Source organism: Phalangium opilio, unplaced genomic scaffold (assembly GCF_054372755.1).
Source record: "Phalangium opilio isolate 3A_F unplaced genomic scaffold, DU_Popi_V2 ptg000082l_1, whole genome shotgun sequence".
Classification (NCBI taxonomy): domain Eukaryota; kingdom Metazoa; phylum Arthropoda; class Arachnida; order Opiliones; family Phalangiidae; genus Phalangium; species Phalangium opilio.
In genome coordinates this window covers 16208280-16235890 of record NW_028324189.1, presented here as the reverse complement: position 1 = coordinate 16235890, position 27611 = coordinate 16208280, and the positions used below count along the sequence as shown (strand labels likewise).

Genomic DNA, 27611 nt, shown 5'->3' with positions numbered 1-27611 from the left:
ATTGTTTTATAAAGATGAAGGTTAATTAAATTCAAATTATTAACTAGCACTCTCGGCAACGGCCATATCACGCTGAATTCACCGGTTCTCGTCCGATAACCGAAGTTAAGCAGCGTCGAGCGCAGTCACTACTTGGGAGGGAGACCACTTAGGAACACTGCGTGCCGTTGGCTTTTTCACTTTTTTTTCCTCTTTTAAATTTTAATAGATATGAAAAAAGCAAACATGTTTTCTTTTTGTTATTGTTTTAAAATGATGAGGGTTAATTTGTCTCACTTAATTTAAATTCGAATTATCAACTAGCACTCTCGGCAACGGCCATATCACGCTGAAAACACCGGTTCTCGTCCGATCGCCGACGTTAGCAGCGTCGAGCGCAGTCAGTACTTGGGAATACTGCGTGCCGTTTGCTTTTTCACTTTTGTTTCCTCTTTCAAATTCCACCAGATATTAAAAAAGCAAACATATCTTCTTTTTGTTATTGTTTTATAAAGATGAAGGTTAATTAAATTCAAATTATTAACTAGCACTCTCGGCAACGGCCATATCACGCTGAATTCACCGGTTCTCGTCCGATAACCGAAGTTAAGCAGCGTCGAGCGCAGTCACTACTTGGGAGGGAGACCACTTAGGAACACTGCGTGCCGTTGGCTTTTTCACTTTTTTTTCCTCTTTTAAATTTTAATAGATATGAAAAAAGCAAACATGTTTTCTTTTTGTTATTGTTTTAAAATGATGAAGGTTAATTTGTCTCACTTAATTTAAATTCGAGTTATTAACTAGCACTCTCGGCAACGGCCATATCACGCTGAAAACACCGGTTCTCGTCCGATCGCCGACGTTAGCAGCGTCGAGCGCAGTCCGTACTTGGGAATACTGCGTGCCGTTTGCTTTTTCACTTTTGTTTCCTCTTTCAAATTCCACCAGATATGAAAAAAGCAAACATATCTTCTTTTTGTTATTGTTTTATAAAGATGAAGGTTAATTAAATTCAAATTATTAACTAGCACTCTCGGCAGCGGCCATATCACGCTGAATTCACCGATTCTCGTCCGATAACCGAAGTTAAGCAGCGTCGAGCGCAGTCACTACTTGGGAGGGAGACCACTTAGGAACACTGCGTGCCGTTGGCTTTTTCACTTTTTTTTCCTCTTTTAAATTTTAATAGATATGAAAAAAGCAAACATGTTTTCTTTTTGTTATTGTTTTAAAATGATGAGGGTTAATTTGTCTCACTTAATTTAAATTCGAATTATCAACTAGCACTCTCGGCAACGGCCATATCACGCTGAAAACACCGGTTCTCGTCCGATCGCCGACGTTAGCAGCGTCGAGCGCAGTCAGTACTTGGGAATACTGCGTGCCGTTTGCTTTTTCACTTTTGTTTCCTCTTTCAAATTCCATCAGATATGAAAAAAGCAAACATATCTTCTTTTTGTTATTGTTTTATAAAGATGAAAGTTAATTAAATTCAAATTATTAACTAGCACTCTCGGCAACGGCGATATCACGCTGAATACACCGGTTCTCGTCCGATAACCGAAGTTAAGCAGCGTCGAGCGCAGTCACTACTTGGGAGGGAGACCACTTAGGAAAACTGCGTGCCGTTGGCTTTTTCACTTTTTTTTCCTCTTTCAAATTTTAATAGATATGAAAAAAGCAAACATGTTTTCTTTTTGTTATGGTTTTAAAATGATGAAGGTTAATTTGTCTCACTTAATCTAAATTCGAATTATTAACTAGCACTCTCGGCAACGGCCATATCACGCTGAAAACACCGGTTCACGTCCGATCACCGAAGTTAAGCAGCGTCGAGCGCATACAGTACTTGGGAATACTACGTGCCGTTGGCTTTTTCACTTTTGTTTCCTCTTTCAAATTCCACCAGATATGAAAAAAGCAAACATATCTTCTTTTTTGTTATTGTTTTATAATGATGAAAGTTAATTAAATTCAAATTATTAACTAGCACTCTCGGCAACGGCCATATCACGCTGAATACACCGGTTCTCGTCCGATAACCGAAGTTAAGCAGCGTCGAGCGCAGTCACTACTTGGGAGGGAGACCACTTAGGAACACTGCGTGCCGTTGGCTTTTTCACTTTTTTTTTCCTCTTTTAAATTTTAATAGATATGAAAAAAGCAAACATGTTTTCTTTTTGTTATTGTTTTAAAATGATGAAGGTTAATTTGTCTCACTTAATTTAAATTCGAATTATTAACTAGCACTCTCGGCAACGGCCATATCACGCTGAAAACACCGGTTCACGTCCGATCACCGAAGTTAAGCAGCGTCGAGCGCATACAGTACTTGGGAATACTGCGTGCCGTTTGTTTTTTCACTTTTGTTTCCTCTTTCAAATTCCACCAGATATGAAAAAAGCAAACATATCTTCTTTTTTGTTATTGTTTTATAATGATGAAAGTTAATTAAATTCAAATTATTAATTAGCACTCTCGGCAACGGCCATATCACGCTGAATACACCGGTTCTCGTCCGATAACCGAAGTTAAGCAGCGTCGAGCGCAGTCACTACTTGGGAGGGAGACCACTTAGGAACACTGCGTGCCGTTGGCTTTTTCACTTTTTTTTCCTCTTTTAAATTTTAATAGATATGAAAAAAGCAAACATGTTTTCTTTTTGTTATTGTTTTAAAATGATGAGGGTTAATTTGTCTCACTTAATTTAAATTCGAATTATCAACTAGCACTCTCGGCAACGGCCATATCACGCTGAAAACACCGGTTCTCGTCCGATCGCCGACGTTAGCAGCGTCGAGCGCAGTCAGTACTTTTGAATACTGCGTGCCGTTTGCTTTTTCAGTTTTGTTTCCTCTTTCAAATTCCACCAGATATTAAAAAAGCAAACATATCTTCTTTTTGTTATTGTTTTATAAAGATGAAGGTTAATTAAATTCAAATTATTAACTAGCACTCTCGGCAACGGCCATATCACGCTGAATTCACCGGTTCTCGTCCGATAACCGAAGTTAAGCAGCGTCGAGCGCAGTCACTACTTGGGAGGGAGACCACTTAGGAACACTGCGTGCCGTTGGCTTTTTCACTTTTTTTTCCTCTTTTAAATTTTAATAGATATGAAAAAAGCAAACATGTTTTCTTTTTGTTATTGTTTTAAAATGATGAAGGTTAATTTGTCTCACTTAATTTAAATTCGAATTATTAACTAGCACTCTCGGCAACGGCCATATCACGCTGAAAACACCGGTTCTCGTCCGATCGCCGACGTTAGCAGCGTCGAGCGCAGTCCGTACTTGGGAATACTGCGTGCCGTTTGCTTTTTCACTTTTGTTTCCTCTTTCAAATTCCACCAGATATGAAAAAAGCAAACATATCTTCTTTTTGTTATTTTTTTATAAAGAAGAAAGTTAATTAAATTCAAATTATTAACTAGCATTCTCGGCAACGGCCATATCACGCTGAATACACCGGTTCACGTCAAATCACCGAAGTTAAGCAGCGTCGAGCGCATACAGTACTTGGGAATACTGCGTGCCGTTTGTTTTTTCACTTTTGTTTTCTCTTTTAAATTCCACCAGATATGAAAAAAGCAAACGTATCTTCTTTTTGTTATTGTTTTATAAAGATGAAGGTTAATTAAATTCAAATTATTAACTAGCACTCTCGGCAACGGCCATATCACGCTGAATTCACCGGTTCTCGTCCGATAACCGAAGTTAAGCAGCGTCGAGCGCAGTCACTACTTGGGAGGGAGACCACTTAGGAACACTGCGTGCCGTTGGCTTTTTCACTTTTTTTTCCTCTTTTAAATTTTAATAGATAAGAAAAAAGCAAACATGTTTTCTTTTTGTTATTGTTTTAAAATGATGAAGGTTAATTTGTCTCACTTAATTTAAATTCGAATTATTAACTAGCACTCTCGGCAACGGCCATATCACGCTGAAAACACCGGTTCTCGTCCGATCGCCGACGTTAGCAGCGTCGAGCGCAGTCAGTTCTTGGGAATACTGCGTGCCGTTTGCTTTTTCACTTTTGTTTCCTCTTTCAAATTCCACCAGATATGAAAAAAGCAAACATATCTTCTTTTTGTTTTTGTTTTATAAAGATGAAGGTTAATTAAATTCAAATTATTAACTAGCACTCTCGGCAACGGCCATATCACGCTGAATTCACCGGTTCTCGTCCGATAACCGAAGTTAAGCAGCGTCGAGCGCAGTCACTACTTGGGAGGGAGACCACTTAGGAACACTGCGTGCCGTTGGCTTTTTCACTTTTTTTTCCTCTTTTAAATTTTAATAGATATGAAAAAAGCAAACATGTTTTCTTTTTGTTATTGTTTTAAAATGATGAGGGTTAATTTGTCTCACTTAATTTAAATTCGAATTATCAACTAGCACTCTCGGCAACGGCCATATCACGCTGAAAACACCGGTTCTCGTCCGATCGCCGACGTTAGCAGCGTCGAGCGCAGTCAGTACTTGGGAATACTGCGTGCCGTTTGCTTTTTCACTTTTGTTTCCTGTTTCAAATTCCACCAGATATTAAAAAAGCAAACATATCTTCTTTTTGTTATTGTTTTATAAAGATGAAGGTTAATTAAATTCAAATTATTAACTAGCACTCTCGGCAACGGCCATATCACGCTGAATTCACCGGTTCTCGTCCGATAACCGAAGTTAAGCAGCGTCGAGCGCAGTCACTACTTGGGAGGGAGACCACTTAGGAACACTGCGTGCCGTTGGCTTTTTCACTTTTTTTTCCTCTTTTAAATTTTAATAGATATGAAAAAAGCAAACATGTTTTCTTTTTGTTATTGTTTTAAAATGATGAGGGTTAATTTGTCTCACTTAATTTAAATTCGAATTATCAACTAGCACTCTCGGCAACGGCCATATCATGCTGAAAACACCGGTTCTCGTCCGATCGCCGACGTTAGCAGCGTCGAGCGCAGTCAGTACTTGGGAATACTGCGTGCCGTTTGCTTTTTCACTTTTGTTTCCTCTTTCAAATTCCACCAGATATTAAAAAAGCAAACATATCTTCTTTTTGTTATTGTTTTATAAAGATGAAGGTTAATTAAATTCAAATTATTAACTAGCACTCTCGGCAACGGCCATATCACGCTGAATTCACCGGTTCTCGTCCGATAACCGAAGTTAAGCAGCGTCGAGCGCAGTCACTACTTGGGAGGGAGACCACTTAGGAACACTGCGTGCCGTTGGCTTTTTCACTTTTTTTTCCTCTTTTAAATTTTAATAGATATGAAAAAAGCAAACATGTTTTCTTTTTGTTATTGTTTTAAAATGATGAAGGTTAATTTGTCTCACTTAATTTAAATTCGAGTTATTAACTAGCACTCTCGGCAACGGCCATATCACGCTGAAAACACCGGTTCTCGTCCGATCGCCGACGTTAGCAGCGTCGAGCGCAGTCCGTACTTGGGAATACTGCGTGCCGTTTGCTTTTTCACTTTTGTTTCCTCTTTCAAATTCCACCAGATATGAAAAAAGCAAACATATCTTCTTTTTGTTATTGTTTTATAAAGATGAAGGTTAATTAAATTCAAATTATTAACTAGCACTCTCGGCAGCGGCCATATCACGCTGAATTCACCGGTTCTCGTCCGATAACCGAAGTTAAGCAGCGTCGAGCGCAGTCACTACTTGGGAGGGAGACCACTTAGGAACACTGCGTGCCGTTGGCTTTTTCACTTTTTTTTCCTCTTTTAAATTTTAATAGATATGAAAAAAGCAAACATGTTTTCTTTTTGTTATTGTTTTAAAATGATGAGGGTTAATTTGTCTCACTTAATTTAAATTCGAATTATCAACTAGCACTCTCGGCAACGGCCATATCACGCTGAAAACACCGGTTCTCGTCCGATCGCCGACGTTAGCAGCGTCGAGCGCAGTCAGTACTTGGGAATACTGCGTGCCGTTTGCTTTTTCACTTTTGTTTCCTCTTTCAAATTCCATCAGATATGAAAAAAGCAAACATATCTTCTTTTTGTTATTGTTTTATAAAGATGAAAGTTAATTAAATTCAAATTATTAACTAGCACTCTCGGCAACGGCGATATCACGCTGAATACACCGGTTCTCGTCCGATAACCGAAGTTAAGCAGCGTCGAGCGCAGTCACTACTTGGGAGGGAGACCACTTAGGAAAACTGCGTGCCGTTGGCTTTTTCACTTTTTTTTCCTCTTTCAAATTTTAATAGATATGAAAAAAGCAAACATGTTTTCTTTTTGTTATGGTTTTAAAATGATGAAGGTTAATTTGTCTCACTTAATCTAAATTCGAATTATTAACTAGCACTCTCGGCAACGGCCATATCACGCTGAAAACACCGGTTCACGTCCGATCACCGAAGTTAAGCAGCGTCGAGCGCATACAGTACTTGGGAATACTACGTGCCGTTGGCTTTTTCACTTTTGTTTCCTCTTTCAAATTCCACCAGATATGAAAAAAGCAAACATATCTTCTTTTTTGTTATTGTTTTATAATGATGAAAGTTAATTAAATTCAAATTATTAACTAGCACTCTCGGCAACGGCCATATCACGCTGAAAACACCGGTTCTCGTCCGATAACCAAAGTTAAGCAGCGTCGTGCGCAGTCAGTACTTGGGAGGGCGACCACTTAGGAACACTGCGTGCCGTTAGCTTTTTCACTTTTTTTTCCTCTTTTAAATTCCAATAGAATTGAAAAAAGCAAACATATTTTCTTTTTGTTATTGTTTGAAAAAGATGAAGGTTAATTTGTCTCACTTAATTTAAATTCGAATTATTATCTAGCACTCTCGGCAACGGCCATATCACGCTGAGAACACCGGTTCTCGTCCGATCGCCGACGTTAGCAGCGTCGAGCGCAGTCAGTACTTGGGAATACTGCGTGCCGTTTGCTTTTTCACTTTTGTTTCCTCTTTCAAATTCCACCAGATATGAAAAAAGCAAACATATCTTTTTTTTGTTATTGTTTTATAATGATGAAAGTTAATTAAATTCAAATTATTAACTAGCACTCTCGGCAACGGCCATATCACGCTGAATACACCGGTTCTCGTCCGATAACCGAAGTTAAGCAGCGTCGAGCGCAGTCACTACTTGGGAGGGAGACCACTTAGGAACACTGCGTGCCGTTGGCTTTTTCACTTTTTCTTCCCCATTTAAATTTTAATAGATATGAAAAAAGCAAACATGTTTTCTTTTTGTTATTGTTTTAAAATGATGAAGGTTAATTTGTCTCACTTAATTTAAATTCGAATTATTAACTAGCACTCTCGACAACGGCCATATCACGCAGAAAACACCGGTTCACGTCCGATCACCGAAGTTAAGCAGCGTCGAGCGCATACAGAACTTGGGAATACTGCGTGCCGTTTGTTTTTTCACTTTTGTTTCCTCTTTTAAATTCCACCAGATATGAAAAAAGCAAACGTATCTTCTTTTTGTTATTGTTTTATAAAGATGAAGGTTAATTAAATTCAAATTATTAACTAGCACTCTCGGCAACGGCCATATCACGCTGAATTCACCGGTTCTCGTCCGATAACCGAAGTTAAGCAGCGTCGAGCGCAGTCACTACTTGGGAGGGAGACCACTTAGGAACACTGCGTGCCGTTGGCTTTTTCACTTTTTTTTCCTCTTTTAAATTTTAATAGATATGAAAAAAGCAAACATGTTTTCTTTTTGTTATTGTTTTAAAATGATGAGGGTTAATTTGTCTCACTTAATTTAAATTCGAATTATCAACTAGCACTCTCGGCAACGGCCATATCACGCTGAAAACACCGGTTCTCGTCCGATCGCCGACGTTAGCAGCGTCGAGCGCAGTCAGTACTTGGGAATACTGCGTGCCGTTTGCTTTTTCACTTTTGTTTCCTCTTTCAAATTCCATCAGATATGAAAAAAGCAAACATATCTTCTTTTTGTTATTGTTTTATAAAGATGAAAGTTAATTAAATTCAAATTATTAACTAGCACTCTCGGCAACGGCGATATCACGCTGAATACACCGGTTCTCGTCCGATAACCGAAGTTAAGCAGCGTCGAGCGCAGTCACTACTTGGGAGGGAGACCACTTAGGAAAACTGCGTGCCGTTGGCTTTTTCACTTTTTTTTCCTCTTTTAAATTTTAATAGATATGAAAAAAGCAAACATGTTTTCTTTTTGTTATGGTTTTAAAATGATGAAGGTTAATTTGTCTCACTTAATCTAAATTCGAATTATTAACTAGCACTCTCGGCAACGGCCATATCACGCTGAAAACACCGGTTCACGTCCGATCACCGAAGTTAAGCAGCGTCGAGCGCATACAGTACTTGGGAATACTGCGTGCCGTTTGCTTTTTCACTTTTGTTTCCTCTTTCAAATTCCACCAGATATGAAAAAAGCAAACATATCTTCTTTTTGTTATTGTTTTATAATGAAGAAAGTTAATTAAATTCAATTTATTAACTAGCACTCACGGCAACGGCCATATCACGCTGAATACACCGTTTCTCGTCCGATAACCGAAGTTAAGCAGCGTCGAGCGCAGTCACTACTTGCGAGGGAGACCACTTAGGAACACTGCGTGCCGTTGGCTTTTTCACTTTTTTTCCTCTTTTAAATTTTAATAGATATGAAAAAAGCAAACATGTTTTCTTTTTGTTATTGTTTTAAAATGATGAAGGTTAATTTGTCTCACTTAATTTAAATTCGAATTATTAACTAGCACTCTCGGCAACGGCCATATCACGATGAAAACACCGGTTCACTTCCGATCACCGAAGTTATGCAGCGTCGAGCGCATACAGTACTTGGGAATACTGCGTGCCGTTTGTTTTTTCACTTTTGTTTCCTCTTTTAAATTCCACCAGATATGAAAAAAGCAAACATATCTTCTTTTTGTTATTGTTTTATAAAGATGAAGGTTAATTAAATTCAAATTATTAACTAGCAGTCTCGGCAACGGCCATATCACGCTGAATTCACCGGTTCTCGTCCGATAACCAAAGTTATGCAGCGTCGAGCGCATACAGTACTTGGGAATACTGCGTGCCGTTTGCTTTTTCACTTTTGTTTCCTCTTTCAAATTCCACCAGATATGAAAAAAGCAAACATATCTTCTTTTTGTTATTGTTTTATAATGAAGAAAGTTAATTAAATTCAATTTATTAACTAGCACTCACGGCAACGGCCATATCACGCTGAATACACCGTTTCTCGTCCGATAACCGAAGTTAAGCAGCGTCGAGCGCAGTCACTACTTGCGAGGGAGACCACTTAGGAACACTGCGTGCCGTTGGCTTTTTCACTTTTTTTCCTCTTTTAAATTTTAATAGATATGAAAAAAGCAAACATGTTTTCTTTTTGTTATTGTTTTAAAATGATGAAGGTTAATTTGTCTCACTTAATTTAAATTCGAATTATTAACTAGCACTCTCGGCAACGGCCATATCACGATGAAAACACCGGTTCACTTCCGATCACCGAAGTTATGCAGCGTCGAGGGCATACAGTACTTGGGAATACTGCGTGCCGTTTGTTTTTTCACTTTTGTTTCCTCTTTTAAATTCCACCAGATATGAAAAAAGCAAACATATCTTCTTTTTGTTATTGTTTTATAAAGATGAAGGTTAATTAAATTCAAATTATTAACTAGCAGTCTCGGCAACGGCCATATCACGCTGAATTCACCGGTTCTCGTCCGATAACCAAAGTTAAGCAGCGTCGAGCGCAGTCAGTACTTGGGAGGGCGACCACTTAGGAACACTGCTTGCCGTTTGTTTTTTCACTTTTGTTTCCTCTTTCAAATTCCACCAGATATGAAAAAAGCAAACTTATCTTCTTTTTTGTTATTGTTTTATAAAGATGAAGGTTAATTAAATTCAAATTATTAACTAGCACTGTCGGCAACGGCCATATCACGCTGAAAACACCGGTTCTCGTCCGATAACCAAAGTTAAGCAGCGTCGTGCGCAGTCAGTACTTGGGAGGGCGACCACTTAGGAACACTGCGTGCCGTTAGCTTTTTCACTTTTTTTTCCTCTTTTAAATTTTAATAGATATGAAAAAAGCAAACATGTTTTCTTTTTGTTATTGTTTTAAAATGATGAGGGTTAATTTGTCTCACTTAATTTAAATTCGAATTATCAACTAGCACTCTCGGCAACGGCCATATCACGCTGAAAACACCGGTTCTCGTCCGATCGCCGACGTTAGCAGCGTCGAGCGCAGTCAGTACTTGGGAATACTGCGTGCCGTTTGCTTTTTCACTTTTGTTTCCTCTTTCAAATTCCATCAGATATGAAAAAAGCAAACATATCTTCTTTTTGTTATTGTTTTATAAAGATGAAAGTTAATTAAATTCAAATTATTAACTAGCACTCTCGGCAACGGCGATATCACGCTGAATACACCGGTTCTCGTCCGATAACCGAAGTTAAGCAGCGTCGAGCGCAGTCACTACTTGGGAGGGAGACCACTTAGGAAAACTGCGTGCCGTTGGCTTTTTCACTTTTTTTTCCTCTTTTAAATTTTAATAGATATGAAAAAAGCAAACATGTTTTCTTTTTGTTATGGTTTTAAAATGATGAAGGTTAATTTGTCTCACTTAATCTAAATTCGAATTATTAACTAGCACTCTCGGCAACGGCCATATCACGCTGAAAACACCGGTTCACGTCCGATCACCGAAGTTAAGCAGCGTCGAGCGCATACAGTACTTGGGAATACTGCGTGCCGTTTGCTTTTTCACTTTTGTTTCCTCTTTCAAATTCCACCAGATATGAAAAAAGCAAACATATCTTCTTTTTGTTATTGTTTTATAATGAAGAAAGTTAATTAAATTCAATTTATTAACTAGCACTCACGGCAACGGCCATATCACGCTGAATACACCGTTTCTCGTCCGATAACCGAAGTTAAGCAGCGTCGAGCGCAGTCACTACTTGCGAGGGAGACCACTTAGGAACACTGCGTGCCGTTGGCTTTTTCACTTTTTTTCCTCTTTTAAATTTTAATAGATATGAAAAAAGCAAACATGTTTTCTTTTTGTTATTGTTTTAAAATGATGAAGGTTAATTTGTCTCACTTAATTTAAATTCGAATTATTAACTAGCACTCTCGGCAACGGCCATATCACGATGAAAACACCGGTTCACTTCCGATCACCGAAGTTATGCAGCGTCGAGCGCATACAGTACTTGGGAATACTGCGTGCCGTTTGTTTTTTCACTTTTGTTTCCTCTTTTAAATTCCACCAGATATGAAAAAAGCAAACATATCTTCTTTTTGTTATTGTTTTATAAAGATGAAGGTTAATTAAATTCAAATTATTAACTAGCAGTCTCGGCAACGGCCATATCACGCTGAATTCACCGGTTCTCGTCCGATAACCAAAGTTATGCAGCGTCGAGCGCATACAGTACTTGGGAATACTGCGTGCCGTTTGCTTTTTCACTTTTGTTTCCTCTTTCAAATTCCACCAGATATGAAAAAAGCAAACATATCTTCTTTTTGTTATTGTTTTATAATGAAGAAAGTTAATTAAATTCAATTTATTAACTAGCACTCACGGCAACGGCCATATCACGCTGAATACACCGTTTCTCGTCCGATAACCGAAGTTAAGCAGCGTCGAGCGCAGTCACTACTTGCGAGGGAGACCACTTAGGAACACTGCGTGCCGTTGGCTTTTTCACTTTTTTTCCTCTTTTAAATTTTAATAGATATGAAAAAAGCAAACATGTTTTCTTTTTGTTATTGTTTTAAAATGATGAAGGTTAATTTGTCTCACTTAATTTAAATTCGAATTATTAACTAGCACTCTCGGCAACGGCCATATCACGATGAAAACACCGGTTCACTTCCGATCACCGAAGTTATGCAGCGTCGAGCGCATACAGTACTTGGGAATACTGCGTGCCGTTTGTTTTTTCACTTTTGTTTCCTCTTTTAAATTCCACCAGATATGAAAAAAGCAAACATATCTTCTTTTTGTTATTGTTTTATAAAGATGAAGGTTAATTAAATTCAAATTATTAACTAGCAGTCTCGGCAACGGCCATATCACGCTGAATTCACCGGTTCTCGTCCGATAACCAAAGTTAAGCAGCGTCGAGCGCAGTCAGTACTTGGGAGGGCGACCACTTAGGAACACTGCGTGCCGTTTGTTTTTTCACTTTTGTTTCCTCTTTCAAATTCCACCAGATATGAAAAAAGCAAACTTATCTTCTTTTTTGTTATTGTTTTATAAAGATGAAGGTTAATTAAATTCAAATTATTAACTAGCACTGTCGGCAACGGCCATATCACGCTGAAAACACCGGTTCTCGTCCGATAACCAAAGTTAAGCAGCGTCGTGCGCAGTCAGTACTTGGGAGGGCGACCACTTAGGAACACTGCGTGCCGTTAGCTTTTTCACTTTTTTTTCCTCTTTTAAATTCCAATAGAATTGAAAAAAGCAAACATATTTTCTTTTTGTTATTGTTTGAAAAAGATGAAGGTTAATTTGTCTCACTTAATTTAAATTCGAATTATTATCTAGCACTCTCGGCAACGGCCATATCACGCTGAGAACACCGGTTCTCGTCCGATCGCCGACGTTAGCAGCGTCGAGCGCAGTCAGTACTTGGGAATACTGCGTGCCGTTTGCTTTTTCACTTTTGTTTCCTCTTTCAAATTCCACCAGATATGAAAAAAGCAAACATATCTTTTTTTTGTTATTGTTTTATAATGATGAAAGTTAATTAAATTCAAATTATTAACTAGCACTCTCGGCAACGGCCATATCACGCTGAATACACCGGTTCTCGTCCGATAACCGAAGTTAAGCAGCGTCGAGCGCAGTCACTACTTGGGAGGGAGACCACTTAGGAACACTGCGTGCCGTTGGCTTTTTCACTTTTTCTTCCCCATTTAAATTTTAATAGATATGAAAAAAGCAAACATGTTTTCTTTTTGTTATTGTTTTAAAATGATGAAGGTTAATTTGTCTCACTTAATTTAAATTCGAATTATTAACTAGCACTCTCGACAACGGCCATATCACGCAGAAAACACCGGTTCACGTCCGATCACCGAAGTTAAGCAGCGTCGAGCGCATACAGAACTTGGGAATACTGCGTGCCGTTTGTTTTTTCACTTTTGTTTCCTCTTTTAAATTCCACCAGATATGAAAAAAGCAAACGTATCTTCTTTTTGTTATTGTTTTATAAAGATGAAGGTTAATTAAATTCAAATTATTAACTAGCACTCTCGGCAACGGCCATATCACGCTGAATTCACCGGTTCTCGTCCGATAACCGAAGTTAAGCAGCGTCGAGCGCAGTCACTACTTGGGAGGGAGACCACTTAGGAACACTGCGTGCCGTTGGCTTTTTCACATTTTTTTCCTCTTTTAAATTTTAATAGATAAGAAAAAAGCAAACATGTTTTCTTTTTGTTATTGTTTTAAAATGATGAAGGTTAATTTGTCTCACTTAATTTAAATTCGAATTATTAACTAGCACTCTCGGCAACGGCCATATCACGCTGAAAACACCGGTTCTCGTCCGATCGCCGACGTTAGTAGCGTCGAGCGCAGTCAGTACTTGGGAATACTGCGTGCCGTTTGCTTTTTCACTTTTGTTTCCTCTTTCAAATTCCACCAGATATGAAAAAAGCAAACATATCTTCTTTTTGTTATTGTTTTATAAAGATGAAGGTTATTTAAATTCAAATTATTAACTAGCACTCTCGGCAACGGCCATATCACGCTGAATTCACCGGTTCTCGTCCGATAACCGAAGTTAAGCAGCGTCAAGCGCAGTCACTACTTGGGAGGGAGACCACTTAGGAACACTGCGTGCCGTTGGCTTTTTCACTTTTTTTTCCTCTTTTAAATTTTAATAGATATGAAAAAAGCAAACATGTTTTCTTTTTGTTATTGTTTTAAAATGATGAAGGTTAATTTGTCTCACTTAATTTAAATTCGAATTATTAACTAGCACTCTCGGCAACGGCCATATCACGCTGAAAACACCGGTTCACGTCCGATCACCGAAGTTAAGCAGCGTCGAGCGCATACAGTACTTGGGAATACTGCGTGCCGTTTGCTTTTTCACTTTTGTTTCCTCTTTCAAATTCCACCAGATATGAAAAAAGCAAACATATCTTCTTTTTGTTATTGTTTTATAATGAAGAAAGTTAATTAAATTCAATTTATTAACTAGCACTCACGGCAACGGCCATATCACGCTGAATACACCGTTTCTCGTCCGATAACCGAAGTTAAGCAGCGTCGAGCGCAGTCACTACTTGCGAGGGAGACCACTTAGGAACACTGCGTGCCGTTGGCTTTTTCACTTTTTTTCCTCTTTTAAATTTTAATAGATATGAAAAAAGCAAACATGTTTTCTTTTTGTTATTGTTTTAAAATGATGAAGGTTAATTTGTCTCACTTAATTTAAATTCGAATTATTAACTAGCACTCTCGGCAACGGCCATATCACGATGAAAACACCGGTTCACTTCCGATCACCGAAGTTATGCAGCGTCGAGCGCATACAGTACTTGGGAATACTGCGTGCCGTTTGTTTTTTCACTTTTGTTTCCTCTTTTAAATTCCACCAGATATGAAAAAAGCAAACATATCTTCTTTTTGTTATTGTTTTATAAAGATGAAGGTTAATTAAATTCAAATTATTAACTAGCAGTCTCGGCAACGGCCATATCACGCTGAATTCACCGGTTCTCGTCCGATAACCAAAGTTAAGCAGCGTCGAGCGCAGTCAGTACTTGGGAGGGCGACCACTTAGGAACACTGCGTGCCGTTTGTTTTTTCACTTTTGTTTCCTCTTTCAAATTCCACCAGATATGAAAAAAGCAAACATATCTTCTTTTTTGTTATTGTTTTATAAAGATGAAGGTTAATTAAATTCAAATTATTAACTAGCACTGTCGGCAACGGCCATATCACGCTGAAAACACCGGTTCTCGTCCGATAACCAAAGTTAAGCAGCGTCGAGCGCAGTCAGTACTTGGGAGGGCGACCACTTAGGAACACTGCGTGCCGTTAGCTTTTTCACTTTTTTTTCCTCTTTTAAATTCCAATAGAATTGAAAAAAGCAAACATATTTTCTTTTTGTTATTGTTTGAAAAAGATGAAGGTTAATTTGTCTCACTTAATTTAAATTCGAATTATTATCTAGCACTCTCGGCAACGGCCATATCACGCTGAGAACACCGGTTCTCGTCCGATCGCCGACGTTAGCAGCGTCGAGCGCAGTCAGTACTTGGGAATACTGCGTGCCGTTTGCTTTTTCACTTTTGTTTCCTCTTTCAAATTCCACCAGATATGAAAAAAGCAAACATATCTTTTTTTTGTTATTGTTTTATAATGATGAAAGTTAATTAAATTCAAATTATTAACTAGCACTCTCGGCAACGGCCATATCACGCTGAATACACCGGTTCTCGTCCGATAACCGAAGTTAAGCAGCGTCGAGCGCAGTCACTACTTGGGAGGGAGACCACTTAGGAACACTGCGTGCCGTTGGCTTTTTCACTTTTTCTTCCCCATTTAAATTTTAATAGATATGAAAAAAGCAAACATGTTTTCTTTTTGTTATTGTTTTAAAATGATGAAGGTTAATTTGTCTCACTTAATTTAAATTCGAATTATTAACTAGCACTCTCGACAACGGCCATATCACGCAGAAAACACCGGTTCACGTCCGATCACCGAAGTTAAGCAGCGTCGAGCGCATACAGAACTTGGGAATACTGCGTGCCGTTTGTTTTTTCACTTTTGTTTCCTCTTTTAAATTCCACCAGATATGAAAAAAGCAAACGTATCTTCTTTTTGTTATTGTTTTATAAAGATGAAGGTTAATTAAATTCAAATTATTAACTAGCACTCTCGGCAACGGCCATATCACGCTGAATTCACCGGTTCTCGTCCGATAACCGAAGTTAAGCAGCGTCGAGCGCAGTCACTACTTGGGAGGGAGACCACTTAGGAACACTGCGTGCCGTTGGCTTTTTCACTTTTTTTTCCTCTTTTAAATTTTAATAGATAAGAAAAAAGCAAACATGTTTTCTTTTTGTTATTGTTTTAAAATGATGAAGGTTAATTTGTCTCACTTAATTTAAATTCGAATTATTAACTAGCACTCTCGGCAACGGCCATATCACGCTGAAAACACCGGTTCACGTCCGATCACCGAAGTTAAGCAGCGTCGAGCGCATACAGTACTTGGGAATACTGCGTGCCGTTTGCTTTTTCACTTTTGTTTCCTCTTTCAAATTCCACCAGATATGAAAAAAGCAAACATATCTTCTTTTTGTTATTGTTTTATAATGAAGAAAGTTAATTAAATTCAATTTATTAACTAGCACTCACGGCAACGGCCATATCACGCTGAATACACCGTTTCTCGTCCGATAACCGAAGTTAAGCAGCGTCGAGCGCAGTCACTACTTGCGAGGGAGACCACTTAGGAACACTGCGTGCCGTTGGCTTTTTCACTTTTTTTCCTCTTTTAAATTTTAATAGATATGAAAAAAGCAAACATGTTTTCTTTTTGTTATTGTTTTAAAATGATGAAGGTTAATTTGTCTCACTTAATTTAAATTCGAATTATTAACTAGCACTCTCGGCAACGGCCATATCACGATGAAAACACCGGTTCACTTCCGATCACCGAAGTTATGCAGCGTCGAGCGCATACAGTACTTGGGAATACTGCGTGCCGTTTGTTTTTTCACTTTTGTTTCCTCTTTTAAATTCCACCAGATATGAAAAAAGCAAACATATCTTCTTTTTGTTATTGTTTTATAAAGATGAAGGTTAATTAAATTCAAATTATTAACTAGCAGTCTCGGCAACGGCCATATCACGCTGAATTCACCGGTTCTCGTCCGATAACCAAAGTTAAGCAGCGTCGAGCGCAGTCAGTACTTGGGAGGGCGACCACTTAGGAACACTGCGTGCCGTTTGTTTTTTCACTTTTGTTTCCTCTTTCAAATTCCACCAGATATGAAAAAAGCAAACATATCTTCTTTTTTGTTATTGTTTTATAAAGATGAAGGTTAATTAAATTCAAATTATTAACTAGCACTGTCGGCAACGGCCATATCACGCTGAAAACACCGGTTCTCGTCCGATAACCAAAGTTAAGCAGCGTCGAGCGCAGTCAGTACTTGGGAGGGCGACCACTTAGGAACACTGCGTGCCGTTAGCTTTTTCACTTTTTTTTCCTCTTTTAAATTCCAATAGAATTGAAAAAAGCAAACATATTTTCTTTTTGTTATTGTTTGAAAAAGATGAAGGTTAATTTGTCTCACTTAATTTAAATTCGAATTATTATCTAGCACTCTCGGCAACGGCCATATCACGCTGAGAACACCGGTTCTCGTCCGATCGCCGACGTTAGCAGCGTCGAGCGCAGTCAGTACTTGGGAATACTGCGTGCCGTTTGCTTTTTCACTTTTGTTTCCTCTTTCAAATTCCACCAGATATGAAAAAAGCAAACATATCTTTTTTTTGTTATTGTTTTATAATGATGAAAGTTAATTAAATTCAAATTATTAACTAGCACTCTCGGCAACGGCCATATCACGCTGAATACACCGGTTCTCGTCCGATAACCGAAGTTAAGCAGCGTCGAGCGCAGTCACTACTTGGGAGGGAGACCACTTAGGAACACTGCGTGCCGTTGGCTTTTTCACTTTTTCTTCCCCATTTAAATTTTAATAGATATGAAAAAAGCAAACATGTTTTCTTTTTGTTATTGTTTTAAAATGATGAAGGTTAATTTGTCTCACTTAATTTAAATTCGAATTATTAACTAGCACTCTCGACAACGGCCATATCACGCAGAAAACACCGGTTCACGTCCGATCACCGAAGTTAAGCAGCGTCGAGCGCATACAGAACTTGGGAATACTGCGTGCCGTTTGTTTTTTCACTTTTGTTTCCTCTTTTAAATTCCACCAGATATGAAAAAAGCAAACGTATCTTCTTTTTGTTATTGTTTTATAAAGATGAAGGTTAATTAAATTCAAATTATTAACTAGCACTCTCGGCAACGGCCATATCACGCTGAATTCACCGGTTCTCGTCCGATAACCGAAGTTAAGCAGCGTCGAGCGCAGTCACTACTTGGGAGGGAGACCACTTAGGAACACTGCGTGCCGTTGGCTTTTTCACTTTTTTTTCCTCTTTTAAATTTTAATAGATAAGAAAAAAGCAAACATGTTTTCTTTTTGTTATTGTTTTAAAATGATGAAGGTTAATTTGTCTCACTTAATTTAAATTCGAATTATTAACTAGCACTCTCGGCAACGGCCATATCACGCTGAAAACACCGGTTCACGTCCGATCACCGAAGTTAAGCAGCGTCGAGCGCATACAGTACTTGGGAATACTGCGTGCCGTTTGCTTTTTCACTTTTGTTTCCTCTTTCAAATTCCACCAGATATGAAAAAAGCAAACATATCTTCTTTTTGTTATTGTTTTATAATGAAGAAAGTTAATTAAATTCAATTTATTAACTAGCACTCACGGCAACGGCCATATCACGCTGAATACACCGTTTCTCGTCCGATAACCGAAGTTAAGCAGCGTCGAGCGCAGTCACTACTTGCGAGGGAGACCACTTAGGAACACTGCGTGCCGTTGGCTTTTTCACTTTTTTTCCTCTTTTAAATTTTAATAGATATGAAAAAAGCAAACATGTTTTCTTTTTGTTATTGTTTTAAAATGATGAAGGTTAATTTGTCTCACTTAATTTAAATTCGAATTATTAACTAGCACTCTCGGCAACGGCCATATCACGATGAAAACACCGGTTCACTTCCGATCACCGAAGTTATGCAGCGTCGAGCGCATACAGTACTTGGGAATACTGCGTGCCGTTTGTTTTTTCACTTTTGTTTCCTCTTTTAAATTCCACCAGATATGAAAAAAGCAAACATATCTTCTTTTTGTTATTGTTTTATAAAGATGAAGGTTAATTAAATTCAAATTATTAACTAGCAGTCTCGGCAACGGCCATATCACGCTGAATTCACCGGTTCTCGTCCGATAACCAAAGTTAAGCAGCGTCGAGCGCAGTCAGTACTTGGGAGGGCGACCACTTAGGAACACTGCGTGCCGTTTGTTTTTTCACTTTTGTTTCCTCTTTCAAATTCCACCAGATATGAAAAAAGCAAACATATCTTCTTTTTTGTTATTGTTTTATAAAGATGAAGGTTAATTAAATTCAAATTATTAACTAGCACTGTCGGCAACGGCCATATCACGCTGAAAACACCGGTTCTCGTCCGATAACCAAAGTTAAGCAGCGTCGAGCGCAGTCAGTACTTGGGAGGGCGACCACTTAGGAACACTGCGTGCCGTTAGCTTTTTCACTTTTTTTTCCTCTTTTAAATTCCAATAGAATTGAAAAAAGCAAACATATTTTCTTTTTGTTATTGTTTGAAAAAGATGAAGGTTAATTTGTCTCACTTAATTTAAATTCGAATTATTATCTAGCACTCTCGGCAACGGCCATATCACGCTGAGAACACCGGTTCTCGTCCGATCGCCGACGTTAGCAGCGTCGAGCGCAGTCAGTACTTGGGAATACTGCGTGCCGTTTGCTTTTTCACTTTTGTTTCCTCTTTCAAATTCCACCAGATATGAAAAAAGCAAACATATCTTTTTTTTGTTATTGTTTTATAATGATGAAAGTTAATTAAATTCAAATTATTAACTAGCACTCTCGGCAACGGCCATATCACGCTGAATACACCGGTTCTCGTCCGATAACCGAAGTTAAGCAGCGTCGAGCGCAGTCACTACTTGGGAGGGAGACCACTTAGGAACACTGCGTGCCGTTGGGTTTTTCACTTTTTCTTCCCCATTTAAATTTTAATAGATATGAAAAAAGCAAACATGTTTTCTTTTTGTTATTGTTTTAAAATGATGAAGGTTAATTTGTCTCACTTAATTTAAATTCGAATTATTAACTAGCACTCTCGACAACGGCCATATCACGCAGAAAACACCGGTTCACGTCCGATCACCGAAGTTAAGCAGCGTCGAGCGCATACAGAACTTGGGAATACTGCGTGCCGTTTGTTTTTTCACTTTTGTTTCCTCTTTTAAATTCCACCAGATATGAAAAAAGCAAACGTATCTTCTTTTTGTTATTGTTTTATAAAGATGAAGGTTAATTAAATTCAAATTATTAACTAGCACTCTCGGCAACGGCCATATCACGCTGAATACACCGGTTCTCGTCCGATAACCGAAGTTAAGCAGCGTCGAGCGCAGTCACTACTTGGGAGGGAGACCACTTAGGAACACTGCGTGCCGTTGGCTTTTTCACTTTTTTTTCCTCTTTTAAATTTTAATAGATATGAAAAAAGCAAACATGTTTTCTTTTTGTTATTGTTTTAAAATGATGAAGGTTAATTTGTCTCACTTAATTTAAATTCGAATTATTAACTAGCACTCTCGGCAACGGCCATATCACGCTGAAAAGACCGGTTCACGTCCGATCACCGAAGTTAAGCAGCGTCGAGCGCATACAGTACTTGGGAATACTGCGTGCCGTTTGTTTTTTCACTTTTGTTTACTCTTTTAAATTCCACCAGATATGAAAAAAGCAAACATATCTTCTTTTTCTTATTGTTTTATAAAGATGAAGGTTAATTAAATTCAAATTATTAACTAGCACTCTCGGCAACGGCCATATCACGCTGAATACACCGGTTCTCGTCCGATAACCGAAGTTAAGCAGCGTCGAGCGCAGTCACTACTTGGGAGGGAGACCACTTAGGAACACTGCGTGCCGTTGGCTTTTTCACTTTTTCTTCCCCATTTAAATTTTAATAGATATGAAAAAAGCAAACATGTTTTCTTTTTGTTATTGTTTTAAAATGATGAAGGTTAATTTGTCTCACTTAATTTAAATTCGAATTATTAACTAGCACTCTCGACAACGGCCATATCACGCAGAAAACACCGGTTCACGTCCGATCACCGAAGTTAAGCAGCGTCGAGCGCATACAGAACTTGGGAATACTGCGTGCCGTTTGTTTTTTCACTTTTGTTTCCTCTTTTAAATTCCACCAGATATGAAAAAAGCAAACGTATCTTCTTTTTGTTATTGTTTTATAAAGATGAAGGTTAATTAAATTCAAATTATTAACTAGCACTCTCGGTAACGGCCATATCACGCTGAATTCACCGGTTCTCGTCCGATAACCGAAGTTAAGCAGCGTCGAGCGCAGTCACTACTTGGGAGGGAGACCACTTAGGAACACTGCGTGCCGTTGGCTTTTTCACTTTTTTTTCCTCTTTTAAATTTTAATAGATAAGAAAAAAGCAAACATGTTTTCTTTTTGTTATTGTTTTAAAATGATGAAGGTTAATTTGTCTCACTTAATTTAAATTCGAATTATTAACTAGCACTCTCGGCAACGGCCATATCACGCTGAAAACACCGGTTCTCGTCCGATCGCCGACGTTAGTAGCGTCGAGCGCAGTCAGTACTTGGGAATACTGCGTGCCGTTTGCTTTTTCACTTTTGTTTCCTCTTTCAAATTCCACCAGATATGAAAAAAGCAAACATATCTTCTTTTTGTTATTGTTTTATAAAGATGAAGGTTATTTAAATTCAAATTATTAACTAGCACTCTCGGCAACGGCCATATCACGCTGAATTCACCGGTTCTCGTCCGATAACCGAAGTTAAGCAGCGTCAAGCGCAGTCACTACTTGGGAGGGAGACCACTTAGGAACACTGCGTGCCGTTGGCTTTTTCACTTTTTTTTCCTCTTTTAAATTTTAATAGATATGAAAAAAGCAAACATGTTTTCTTTTTGTTATTGTTTTAAAATGATGAAGGTTAATTTGTCTCACTTAATTTAAATTCGAATTATTAACTAGCACTCTCGGCAACGGCCATATCACGCTGAAAACACCGGTTCTCGTCCAATCGCCGACGTTAGCAGCGTCGAGCGCAGTCCGTACTTGGGAATACTGCGTGCCGTTTGCTTTTTCACTTTTGTTTCCTCTTTCAAATTCCACCAGATATGAAAAAAGCAAACATATCTTCTTTTTGTTATTGTTTTATAATGATGAAAGTTAATTAAATTCAAATTATTAACTAGCACTCTCGGCAACGGCCATATCACGCTGAATACACCGGTTCTCGTCCGATAACCGAAGTTAAGCAGCGTCGAGCGCAGTCACTACTTGGGAGGGAGACCACTTAGGAACACTGCGTGCCGTTGGCTTTTTCACTTTTTTTTCCCCATTTAAGTTTTAATAGATAGGAAAAAGCAAACATGTTTTCTTTTTGTTATTGTTTTAAAATGATGAAGGTTAATTTGTCTCACTTAATTTAAATTCGAATTTTTAACTAGCACTCTCGACAACGGCCATATCACGCAGAAAACACTGGTTCACGTCCGATCACCGAAGTTAAGCAGCGTCGAGCGCATACAGTACTTGGGAATACTGCGTGCCGTTTCTTTTTTCACTTTTGTTTCCTCTTTTAAATTCCACCAGATATGAAAAAAGCAAACATATCTTCTTTTTGTTATTGTTTTATAAAGATGAAGGTTAATTAAATTCAAATTATTAACTAGCACTCTCGGCAACGGCCATTTCACGCTGAATACACCGGTTCTCGTCCGATAACCGAAGTTAAGCAGCGTCGAGCGCAGTCACTACTTGGGAGGGAGACCACTTAGGAACACTGCGTGCCGTTGGCTTTTTCACTTTTTTTTCCTCTTTTAAATTTTAATTGATAAGAAAAAAGCAAACATGTTTTCTTTTTGTTATTGTTTTAAAATGATGAAGGTTAATTTGTCTCACTTAATTTAAATTCGAATTATTAACTAGCACTCTCGGCAACGGCCATATCACGCTGAAAACACCGGTTCTCGTCCGATCGCCGACGTTGGCAGCGTCGAGCGCAGTCAGTACTTGGGAATACTGCGTGCCGTTTGCTTTTTCACTTTTGTTTCCTCTTTCAAATTCCACCAGATATGAAAAAAGCAAACATATCTTCTTTTTGTTATTGTTTTATAAAGATGAAGGTTAATTAAATTCAAATTATTAACTAGCACTCTCGGCAACGGCCATATCACGCTGAATTCACCGGTTCTCGTCCGATAACCGAAGTTAAGCAGCGTCGAGCGCAGTCACTACTTGGGAGGGAGACCACTTAGGAACACTGCGTGCCGTTGGCTTTTTCACTTTTTTTTCCTCTTTTAAATTTTAATAGATATGAAAAAAGCAAACATGTTTTCTTTTTGATATTGTTTTAAAATGATGAAGGTTAATTTGTCTCACTTAATTTAAATTCGAATTATCAACTAGCACTCTCGGCAACGGCCATATCACGCTGAAAAGACCGGTTCACGTCCGATCACCGAAGTTAAGCAGCGTCGAGCGCATACAGTACTTGGGAATACTGCGTGCCGTTTGTTTTTTCACTTTTGTTTACTCTTTTAAATTCCACCAGATATGAAAAAAGCAAACATATCTTCTTTTTGTTATTGTTTTATAAAGATGAAGGTTAATTAAATTCAAATTATTAACTAGCACTCTCGGCAACGGCCATATCACGCTGAATACACCGGTTCTCGTCCGATAACCGAAGTTAAGCAGTGTCGAGCGCAGTCACTACTTGGGAGGGAGACCACTTAGGAACACTGCGTGCCGTTGGCTTTTTCACTTTTTTTTCCCCATTTAAGTTTTAATAGATAGGAAAAAGCAAACATGTTTTCTTTTTGTTATTGTTTTAAAATGATGAAGGTTAATTTGTCTCACTTAATTTAAATTCGAATTTTTAACTAGCACTCTCGACAACGGCCATATCACGCAGAAAACACTGGTTCACGTCCGATCACCGAAGTTAAGCAGCGTCGAGCGCATACAGTACTTGGGAATACTGCGTGCCGTTTCTTTTTTCACTTTTGTTTCCTCTTTTAAATTCCACCAGATATGAAAAAAGCAAACATATCTTCTTTTTGTTATTGTTTTATAAAGATGAAGGTTAATTAAATTCAAATTATTAACTAGCACTCTCGGCAACGGCCATTTCACGCTGAATACACCGGTTCTCGTCCGATAACCGAAGTTAAGCAGCGTCGAGCGCAGTCACTACTTGGGAGGGAGACCACTTAGGAACACTGCGTGCCGTTGGCTTTTTCACTTTTTTTTCCTCTTTTAAATTTTAATTGATAAGAAAAAAGCAAACATGTTTTCTTTTTGTTATTGTTTTAAAATGATGAAGGTTAATTTGTCTCACTTAATTTAAATTCGAATTATTAACTAGCACTCTCGGCAACGGCCATATCACGCTGAAAACACCGGTTCTCGTCCGATCGCCGAGGTTGGCAGCGTCGAGCGCAGTCAGTACTTGGGAATACTGCGTGCCGTTTGCTTTTTCACTTTTGTTTCCTCTTTCAAATTCCACCAGATATGAAAAAAGCAAACATATCTTCTTTTTGTTATTGTTTTATAAAGATGAAGGTTAATTAAATTCAAATTATTAACTAGCACTCTCGGCAACGGCCATATCACGCTGAATTCACCGGTTCTCGTCCGATAACCGAAGTTAAGCAGCGTCGAGCGCAGTCACTACTTGGGAGGGAGACCACTTAGGAACACTGCGTGCCGTTGGCTTTTTCACTTTTTTTTCCTCTTTTAAATTTTAATAGATATGAAAAAAGCAAACATGTTTTCTTTTTGATATTGTTTTAAAATGATGAAGGTTAATTTGTCTCACTTAATTTAAATTCGAATTATCAACTAGCACTCTCGGCAACGGCCATATCACGCTGAAAAGACCGGTTCACGTCCGATCACCGAAGTTAAGCAGCGTCGAGCGCATACAGTACTTGGGAATACTGCGTGCCGTTTGTTTTTTCACTTTTGTTTACTCTTTTAAATTCCACCAGATATGAAAAAAGCAAACATATCTTCTTTTTGTTATTGTTTTATAAAGATGAAGGTTAATTAAATTCAAATTATTAACTAGCACTCTCGGCAACGGCCATATCACGCTGAATACACCGGTTCTCGTCCGATAACCGAAGTTAAGCAGTGTCGAGCGCAGTCACTACTTGGGAGGGAGACCACTTAGGAACACTGCGTGCCGTTGGCTTTTTCACTTTATTTTCCTCTTTTAAATTTTAATAGATATGAAAAAAGCAAACATGTTTTCTTTTTGTTATTGTTTTAAAATGATGAAGGTTAATTTGTCTCACTTAATTTAAATTCGAATTATTAACTAGCACTCTCGGCAACGGCCATATCACGCTGAAAAGACCGGTTCACGTCCGATCACCGAAGTTAAGCAGCGTCGAGCGCATACAGTACTTGGGAATACTGCGTGCCGTTTGTTTTTTCACTTTTGTTTCCTCTTTTAAATTCCACCAGATATGAAAAAAGCAAACATATCTTCTTTTTGTTATTGTTTTATAAAGATGAAGGTTAATTAAATTCAAATTATTAACTAGCACTCTCGGCAACGGCCATATCACGCTGAAAACCCCGGTTCACGTCCGATCACCGAAGTTAAGCAGCGTCGAGCGCATACAGTACTTGGGAATACTGCGTGCCGTTGGCTTTTTCACTTTTGTTTCCTCTTTCAAATTCCACCAGATATGAAAAAAGCAAACATATCTTCTTTTTTGTTATTGTTTTATAAAGATGAAAGTTAATTAAATTCAAATTATTAACTAGCACTCTCGGCAACGGCCATATCACGCTGAATACACCGGTTCTCGTCCGATAACCGAAGTTAAGCAGCGTCGAGCGCAGTCACTACTTGGGAGGGAGACCACTTAGGAACACTGCGTGCCGTTGGCTTTTTCACTTTTTTTTCCTCTTTTAAATTTTAATAGATAAGAAAAAAGCAAACATGTTTTCTTTTTGTTATTGTTTTAAAATGATGAAGGTTAATTTGTCTCACTTAATTTAAATTCGAATTATTAACTAGCACTCTCGGCAACGGCAATATCACGCTGTAAACACCGGTTCACGTCCGATCACCGAAGTTAAGCAGCGTCGAGCGCATACAGTGCTTGGAAATACTGCGTGCCGTTTGTTTTTTTCACTTTTGTTTCTTCTTTTAAATTCCACCAGATATGAAAAAAGCAAACGTATCTTCTTTTTGTTATTGTTTTATAAAGATGAAGGTTAATTAAATTCAAATTATTAACTAGCACTCTCGGTAACGGCCATATCACGCTGAATTCACCGGTTCTCGTCCGATAACCGAAGTTAAGCAGCGTCGAGCGCAGTCACTACTTGGGAGGGAGACCACTTAGGAACACTGCGTGCCGTTGGCTTTTTCACTTTTTTTTCCTCTTTTAAATTTTAATAGATAAGAAAAAAGCAAACATGTTTTCTTTTTGTTATTGTTTTAAAATGATGAAGGTTAATTTGTCTCACTTAATTTAAATTCGAATTATTAACTAGCACTCTCGGCAACGGCCATATCACGCTGAAAACACCGGTTCTCGTCCGATCGCCGACGTTAGTAGCGTCGAGCGCAGTCAGTACTTGGGAATACTGCGTGCCGTTTGCTTTTTCACTTTTGTTTCCTCTTTCAAATTCCACCAGATATGAAAAAAGCAAACATATCTTCTTTTTGTTATTGTTTTATAAAGATGAAGGTTATTTAAATTCAAATTATTAACTAGCACTCTCGGCAACGGCCATATCACGCTGAATTCACCGGTTCTCGTCCGATAACCGAAGTTAAGCAGCGTCAAGCGCAGTCACTACTTGGGAGGGAGACCACTTAGGAACACTGCGTGCCGTTGGCTTTTTCACTTTTTTTTCCTCTTTTAAATTTTAATAGATATGAAAAAAGCAAACATGTTTTCTTTTTGTTATTGTTTTAAAATGATGAAGGTTAATTTGTCTCACTTAATTTAAATTCGAATTATTAACTAACACTCTCGGCAACGGCCATATCACGCTGAAAACACCGGTTCTCGTCCAATCGCCGACGTTAGCAGCGTCGAGCGCAGTCCGTACTTGGGAATACTGCGTGCCGTTTGCTTTTTCACTTTTGTTTCCTCTTTCAAATTCCACCAGATATGAAAAAAGCAAACATATCTTCTTTTTGTTATTGTTTTATAAAGATGAAGGTTAATTAAATTCAAATTATTAACTAGCACTCTCGGCAACGGCCATATCACGCTGAATTCAATGGTTCTCGTCCGATAACCGAAGTTAAGCAGCGTCGAGCGCAGTCACTACTTGGGAGGGAGACCACTTAGGAACACTGCGTGCCGTTGGCTTTTTCACTTTTTTTTCCTCTTTTAAATTTTAATAGATATGAAAAAAGCAAACATGTTTTCTTTTTGTTATTGTTTTAAAATGATGAAGGTTAATTTGTCTCACTTAATTTAAATTCGAATTATCAACTAGCACTCTCGGCAACGGCCATATCACGCTGAAAACACCGGTTCTCGTCCGATCGCCGACGTTAGCAGCGTCGAGCGCAGTCAGTACTTGGGAATACTGCGTGCCGTTTGCTTTTTCACTTTTGTTTCCTCTTTCAAATTCCATCAGATATGAAAAAAGCAAACATATCTTCTTTTTGTTATTGTTTTATAATGATGAAAGTTAATTAAATTCAAA

The 27611-nt window shown here is 38.3% G+C and overlaps 66 pseudogenes; all 66 read left to right on the top strand.

Moving 5' to 3' along the window:
- Positions 1 to 54: 54 nt before the first annotated feature.
- LOC149652841 (5S ribosomal RNA) lies at positions 55 to 173 on the top strand (annotated as a pseudogene).
- A 361-nt stretch (positions 174 to 534) lies between these two features.
- Positions 535 to 653, top strand: LOC149652840 (5S ribosomal RNA; annotated as a pseudogene).
- Positions 654 to 1014: 361 nt separating this feature from the next.
- On the top strand, positions 1015 to 1133 carry LOC149652839 (5S ribosomal RNA; annotated as a pseudogene).
- A 361-nt stretch (positions 1134 to 1494) lies between these two features.
- On the top strand, positions 1495 to 1613 carry LOC149652838 (5S ribosomal RNA; annotated as a pseudogene).
- Positions 1614 to 1750: 137 nt separating this feature from the next.
- Positions 1751 to 1853, top strand: LOC149652837 (5S ribosomal RNA; annotated as a pseudogene).
- A 123-nt stretch (positions 1854 to 1976) lies between these two features.
- On the top strand, positions 1977 to 2095 carry LOC149652836 (5S ribosomal RNA; annotated as a pseudogene).
- A 364-nt stretch (positions 2096 to 2459) lies between these two features.
- On the top strand, positions 2460 to 2578 carry LOC149652835 (5S ribosomal RNA; annotated as a pseudogene).
- A 361-nt stretch (positions 2579 to 2939) lies between these two features.
- LOC149652834 (5S ribosomal RNA) lies at positions 2940 to 3058 on the top strand (annotated as a pseudogene).
- A 586-nt stretch (positions 3059 to 3644) lies between these two features.
- On the top strand, positions 3645 to 3763 carry LOC149652833 (5S ribosomal RNA; annotated as a pseudogene).
- A 361-nt stretch (positions 3764 to 4124) lies between these two features.
- On the top strand, positions 4125 to 4243 carry LOC149652832 (5S ribosomal RNA; annotated as a pseudogene).
- A 361-nt stretch (positions 4244 to 4604) lies between these two features.
- Positions 4605 to 4723, top strand: LOC149652831 (5S ribosomal RNA; annotated as a pseudogene).
- A 361-nt stretch (positions 4724 to 5084) lies between these two features.
- Positions 5085 to 5203, top strand: LOC149652830 (5S ribosomal RNA; annotated as a pseudogene).
- A 361-nt stretch (positions 5204 to 5564) lies between these two features.
- On the top strand, positions 5565 to 5683 carry LOC149652829 (5S ribosomal RNA; annotated as a pseudogene).
- Positions 5684 to 6044: 361 nt separating this feature from the next.
- LOC149652828 (5S ribosomal RNA) lies at positions 6045 to 6163 on the top strand (annotated as a pseudogene).
- A 137-nt stretch (positions 6164 to 6300) lies between these two features.
- LOC149652827 (5S ribosomal RNA) lies at positions 6301 to 6403 on the top strand (annotated as a pseudogene).
- Positions 6404 to 6526: 123 nt separating this feature from the next.
- Positions 6527 to 6645, top strand: LOC149652826 (5S ribosomal RNA; annotated as a pseudogene).
- A 361-nt stretch (positions 6646 to 7006) lies between these two features.
- LOC149652825 (5S ribosomal RNA) lies at positions 7007 to 7125 on the top strand (annotated as a pseudogene).
- Positions 7126 to 7487: 362 nt separating this feature from the next.
- On the top strand, positions 7488 to 7606 carry LOC149652824 (5S ribosomal RNA; annotated as a pseudogene).
- Positions 7607 to 7967: 361 nt separating this feature from the next.
- On the top strand, positions 7968 to 8086 carry LOC149652823 (5S ribosomal RNA; annotated as a pseudogene).
- Positions 8087 to 8223: 137 nt separating this feature from the next.
- LOC149652822 (5S ribosomal RNA) lies at positions 8224 to 8326 on the top strand (annotated as a pseudogene).
- A 122-nt stretch (positions 8327 to 8448) lies between these two features.
- On the top strand, positions 8449 to 8567 carry LOC149652821 (5S ribosomal RNA; annotated as a pseudogene).
- Positions 8568 to 9153: 586 nt separating this feature from the next.
- Positions 9154 to 9272, top strand: LOC149652820 (5S ribosomal RNA; annotated as a pseudogene).
- Positions 9273 to 9633: 361 nt separating this feature from the next.
- LOC149652819 (5S ribosomal RNA) lies at positions 9634 to 9752 on the top strand (annotated as a pseudogene).
- Positions 9753 to 9875: 123 nt separating this feature from the next.
- LOC149652818 (5S ribosomal RNA) lies at positions 9876 to 9994 on the top strand (annotated as a pseudogene).
- Positions 9995 to 10355: 361 nt separating this feature from the next.
- On the top strand, positions 10356 to 10474 carry LOC149652817 (5S ribosomal RNA; annotated as a pseudogene).
- Positions 10475 to 10611: 137 nt separating this feature from the next.
- LOC149652816 (5S ribosomal RNA) lies at positions 10612 to 10714 on the top strand (annotated as a pseudogene).
- A 122-nt stretch (positions 10715 to 10836) lies between these two features.
- On the top strand, positions 10837 to 10955 carry LOC149652815 (5S ribosomal RNA; annotated as a pseudogene).
- Positions 10956 to 11541: 586 nt separating this feature from the next.
- Positions 11542 to 11660, top strand: LOC149652814 (5S ribosomal RNA; annotated as a pseudogene).
- A 361-nt stretch (positions 11661 to 12021) lies between these two features.
- LOC149652813 (5S ribosomal RNA) lies at positions 12022 to 12140 on the top strand (annotated as a pseudogene).
- A 123-nt stretch (positions 12141 to 12263) lies between these two features.
- Positions 12264 to 12382, top strand: LOC149652812 (5S ribosomal RNA; annotated as a pseudogene).
- A 361-nt stretch (positions 12383 to 12743) lies between these two features.
- LOC149652811 (5S ribosomal RNA) lies at positions 12744 to 12862 on the top strand (annotated as a pseudogene).
- Positions 12863 to 13224: 362 nt separating this feature from the next.
- LOC149652810 (5S ribosomal RNA) lies at positions 13225 to 13343 on the top strand (annotated as a pseudogene).
- Positions 13344 to 13704: 361 nt separating this feature from the next.
- On the top strand, positions 13705 to 13823 carry LOC149652809 (5S ribosomal RNA; annotated as a pseudogene).
- A 137-nt stretch (positions 13824 to 13960) lies between these two features.
- LOC149652808 (5S ribosomal RNA) lies at positions 13961 to 14063 on the top strand (annotated as a pseudogene).
- Positions 14064 to 14185: 122 nt separating this feature from the next.
- On the top strand, positions 14186 to 14304 carry LOC149652807 (5S ribosomal RNA; annotated as a pseudogene).
- Positions 14305 to 14665: 361 nt separating this feature from the next.
- LOC149652806 (5S ribosomal RNA) lies at positions 14666 to 14784 on the top strand (annotated as a pseudogene).
- A 123-nt stretch (positions 14785 to 14907) lies between these two features.
- Positions 14908 to 15026, top strand: LOC149652805 (5S ribosomal RNA; annotated as a pseudogene).
- Positions 15027 to 15387: 361 nt separating this feature from the next.
- LOC149652804 (5S ribosomal RNA) lies at positions 15388 to 15506 on the top strand (annotated as a pseudogene).
- A 362-nt stretch (positions 15507 to 15868) lies between these two features.
- Positions 15869 to 15987, top strand: LOC149652803 (5S ribosomal RNA; annotated as a pseudogene).
- A 137-nt stretch (positions 15988 to 16124) lies between these two features.
- LOC149652802 (5S ribosomal RNA) lies at positions 16125 to 16227 on the top strand (annotated as a pseudogene).
- Positions 16228 to 16349: 122 nt separating this feature from the next.
- LOC149652801 (5S ribosomal RNA) lies at positions 16350 to 16468 on the top strand (annotated as a pseudogene).
- A 361-nt stretch (positions 16469 to 16829) lies between these two features.
- Positions 16830 to 16948, top strand: LOC149652800 (5S ribosomal RNA; annotated as a pseudogene).
- A 123-nt stretch (positions 16949 to 17071) lies between these two features.
- LOC149652799 (5S ribosomal RNA) lies at positions 17072 to 17190 on the top strand (annotated as a pseudogene).
- A 361-nt stretch (positions 17191 to 17551) lies between these two features.
- Positions 17552 to 17670, top strand: LOC149652798 (5S ribosomal RNA; annotated as a pseudogene).
- A 362-nt stretch (positions 17671 to 18032) lies between these two features.
- LOC149652797 (5S ribosomal RNA) lies at positions 18033 to 18151 on the top strand (annotated as a pseudogene).
- Positions 18152 to 18288: 137 nt separating this feature from the next.
- LOC149652796 (5S ribosomal RNA) lies at positions 18289 to 18391 on the top strand (annotated as a pseudogene).
- Positions 18392 to 18513: 122 nt separating this feature from the next.
- On the top strand, positions 18514 to 18632 carry LOC149652795 (5S ribosomal RNA; annotated as a pseudogene).
- A 361-nt stretch (positions 18633 to 18993) lies between these two features.
- LOC149652794 (5S ribosomal RNA) lies at positions 18994 to 19112 on the top strand (annotated as a pseudogene).
- Positions 19113 to 19235: 123 nt separating this feature from the next.
- Positions 19236 to 19354, top strand: LOC149652793 (5S ribosomal RNA; annotated as a pseudogene).
- A 361-nt stretch (positions 19355 to 19715) lies between these two features.
- LOC149652792 (5S ribosomal RNA) lies at positions 19716 to 19834 on the top strand (annotated as a pseudogene).
- Positions 19835 to 20196: 362 nt separating this feature from the next.
- LOC149652791 (5S ribosomal RNA) lies at positions 20197 to 20315 on the top strand (annotated as a pseudogene).
- A 362-nt stretch (positions 20316 to 20677) lies between these two features.
- LOC149652790 (5S ribosomal RNA) lies at positions 20678 to 20796 on the top strand (annotated as a pseudogene).
- Positions 20797 to 21158: 362 nt separating this feature from the next.
- LOC149652789 (5S ribosomal RNA) lies at positions 21159 to 21277 on the top strand (annotated as a pseudogene).
- Positions 21278 to 21638: 361 nt separating this feature from the next.
- LOC149652788 (5S ribosomal RNA) lies at positions 21639 to 21757 on the top strand (annotated as a pseudogene).
- A 361-nt stretch (positions 21758 to 22118) lies between these two features.
- LOC149652787 (5S ribosomal RNA) lies at positions 22119 to 22237 on the top strand (annotated as a pseudogene).
- Positions 22238 to 22598: 361 nt separating this feature from the next.
- Positions 22599 to 22717, top strand: LOC149652786 (5S ribosomal RNA; annotated as a pseudogene).
- A 361-nt stretch (positions 22718 to 23078) lies between these two features.
- On the top strand, positions 23079 to 23197 carry LOC149652785 (5S ribosomal RNA; annotated as a pseudogene).
- A 362-nt stretch (positions 23198 to 23559) lies between these two features.
- LOC149652784 (5S ribosomal RNA) lies at positions 23560 to 23678 on the top strand (annotated as a pseudogene).
- A 361-nt stretch (positions 23679 to 24039) lies between these two features.
- On the top strand, positions 24040 to 24158 carry LOC149652783 (5S ribosomal RNA; annotated as a pseudogene).
- A 361-nt stretch (positions 24159 to 24519) lies between these two features.
- Positions 24520 to 24638, top strand: LOC149652782 (5S ribosomal RNA; annotated as a pseudogene).
- Positions 24639 to 25000: 362 nt separating this feature from the next.
- Positions 25001 to 25119, top strand: LOC149652781 (5S ribosomal RNA; annotated as a pseudogene).
- A 362-nt stretch (positions 25120 to 25481) lies between these two features.
- LOC149652780 (5S ribosomal RNA) lies at positions 25482 to 25584 on the top strand (annotated as a pseudogene).
- A 123-nt stretch (positions 25585 to 25707) lies between these two features.
- Positions 25708 to 25826, top strand: LOC149652779 (5S ribosomal RNA; annotated as a pseudogene).
- A 363-nt stretch (positions 25827 to 26189) lies between these two features.
- On the top strand, positions 26190 to 26308 carry LOC149652778 (5S ribosomal RNA; annotated as a pseudogene).
- Positions 26309 to 26669: 361 nt separating this feature from the next.
- Positions 26670 to 26788, top strand: LOC149652777 (5S ribosomal RNA; annotated as a pseudogene).
- Positions 26789 to 27149: 361 nt separating this feature from the next.
- LOC149652776 (5S ribosomal RNA) lies at positions 27150 to 27268 on the top strand (annotated as a pseudogene).
- The last annotated feature ends 343 nt before the right edge of the window (positions 27269 to 27611 follow it).